This window comes from Ochotona princeps, chromosome 11 (genome assembly GCF_030435755.1).
Source record: "Ochotona princeps isolate mOchPri1 chromosome 11, mOchPri1.hap1, whole genome shotgun sequence".
Taxonomy (NCBI): Eukaryota; Metazoa; Chordata; class Mammalia; order Lagomorpha; family Ochotonidae; genus Ochotona; species Ochotona princeps.
The window spans coordinates 25,939,004-25,941,755 of NC_080842.1; positions in this window are offsets into that span (position 1 = coordinate 25,939,004).

Sequence of the window (2,752 nt, forward strand, 5' to 3'; positions counted from 1 at the left end):
ACCGAGGTGCTATAAGCTGTACAGCTTCTTTTTTTTTTTTTTTTTTTTTTTTTTTTTTTTTAATTATTTATTATTTAACTTCAGTAATTACATTGTATTATGTGACACAGTTACATAGATACTTGGGTTCTCCCCACCCCTCCCCAAACCCTCCCACCATGGTGGATTCCTCCACCTTATTGCATAACCACAGCTCAAGTTCAGTTGAGATTTCCCCATTGCAAGCGTATACCAAACATAGAGTCCAGCATCTTATTGTCCCGTCAAGTTCAACGGTTTCTTAGGTATACCCTCTCTGGTCTGATGACATAGCCAGCAGAGTATCATCCCAGTCAATTGAAAGCTCCAACATACCACCAGCAAAAATTTACATCATTATGGAATTAATTGACATAGTAATGAGTAACCAATATGTTAAAAGTAAATGCGGGTTCCCAGCCACCTTCTGTGACCACCTCACCTATACTTCAATTTTAGTTTATACACAACATATAACATTCAAAACATAACATGTTATACATAACATCATATCATCTTAAATTAAGGCAAACATGTGGTATTTAACCTTTTGGGATTGGCTCATTTCCCTTAGCATTATGGTTTCCAGTTTGGCCCATTTGGCCACAAAGAACTGCATTTTGTTTTTTTTAATAGCTGAGTAGTATTCCATGGAGTAGATGAACCATAGCTTTCTTATCCAATCCTCTGTTGATGGGCATTTTGGTTGTTTCCATGTTTTTGCAATTACTGATTGTGCTGCTATGAACATAGGAGTACATGTTGGTTTCTCATAGAACAAGTGTTCTGGATATATTCCTAGGAGTGCTATTGCTGGATCATACGGTATGTTGAATTTGAGTTGTTTGAATATTCTCCATACTGATTTCCATAGAGGCTGTACCAGCCTGCAGCCCCACCAGCAGTGGAGTAGGGTTCCCTTTTCCCCGCAACCTCGCCAACAAGTGTCGTTGGTGCTTTTATTCATGTGGGCCAGTCTTACTGGCGTTAGGTGGTACCTCATTGATGTTTTAATTTGGATTTCCCTTATTGCCAGGGAACTTGAGCATTTTTTCATATGTTTATTTGCCATTTGGGTTTGTTCCTTTGTGAAGTGTCTGCCCATTTCCCGTGCCCATTTCTTGAGTGGCTTGTTTGTTTTGACATTTTGGTTGTTTTGTAGCTCTTTGTATATTCTGGATATTAGCCCTCTATCACCTATGTCGTGTGCGAAGATCTTCTCCCATTCTGTGGGTTGCCTTTTTACTTTGTTGATTGTTTCTCTAGCTGTACAGAAGCTTCTTAGTTTGATGAGGTCCCAATTGTTTATTTTGGTCTTGATTTCTACTGCATCTGGAGTCTTTTTTAGGAAGTGAGGGCCTACCCCTAAGTGTTCCAGTGTGTTTCCAACATTTTCTTCCAAAAGTTTGAAGGTTTCTGGATGTAGGTTTAGATCTGTTATCCATTTAGATCTGATCTTAGTGTATGGTGAGAGATGTGGATCTATTTTTTTGTTTCTGCAGGCTATCAACCAGTTGTCCCAGCAGCATTTATTGAACAGACCTTCCCATTTGCCTGGGTTGTCGTTTGTCTTTTTGTCAAAGATTATTTGGCTGTATCTGTGTGGGTTTCCTTCTGGCGTTTCTATTCTGCTCCATTGATCTTCCTCTCTATCTTTGTGCCAGTACCACGCTGTTTTGATAACCACTGCCCTATAGTATGTCCAGAGGTCCGGAACTGTGATTCCCCCTGCTAACTTCCTGTTCTTCAGGATAGTTCTAGCTATCCGTGGTTTTTTGTGCTTCCAGATGAACCTTTGGATCATTGTTTCCAGATCTGTGAAGAATGTTTTGGGCAATTTGATTGGGATTGCGTTGAATGTATATATTGCTTTTGGCAGTATAGACATTTTAATGATATTGATTTTACCTATCCAGGAGCATGGGATATTACTCCATCTTTTGAGGTCTTGTTCAATTTCTTTTTTAAGCAGATTGTAGTTTTCTTCAAATAAGTCTTCTACATTTTTGGTTAGATTTATTCCCAGATATTTCATACTTTTCTCTGTTATTTTGAATGGTATCTTGCTGGTTAAGTCTTTTTCCATCTTGGGGCTGTTCGCATACACTATGGCTGTTGATTTTTGTTCATTAATTTTGTACCCTGCCACTCTACCAAACTCTCGTACAAGTTCTAGCAGTCTCTGTATTGAGTCTCTTGGCTCTTCTACATAAAGAATCATATCATCTGCGTATAGTGAGAGCTTGACTTCTTCGTTTCCCATTTGGATTCCTCTGATTTCTTTTTCTTGTCTTATGGCCTCAGCGAGTACCTCTAGGACTATGTTGAATAGTAGTGGAGAAAGTGGACATCCCTGTCTTGTTCCAGATCTCAGTGGGAAGGGTTCCAGCTTTTCTCCATTCAGTATGATGCTGGCGTTGGGTTTTTCATATATTGCTTTAATTATGTTGTGGATTTTTCCATCTATGCCTACCTTGGTTAGGGTTTTTAGTAGGAAGTGATGTTGGATTTTGTCGAAAGCTTTTTCCGCATCTATTGATACTATCATGTGATTCTTGTTTTTCAGTTTTTGGATGTGGTGTATCACATTTATAGATTTTCGAATGTTGAACCATCCCTGCATTCCAGGGATGAATCCTACTTGATCTGGATGAATGATCTGTCTGATGTGTTTTTGAATTCTGTTGGCTAGGATTTTGTTGAGAATCTTAGCATCAATGTTCATCAAAGAGAT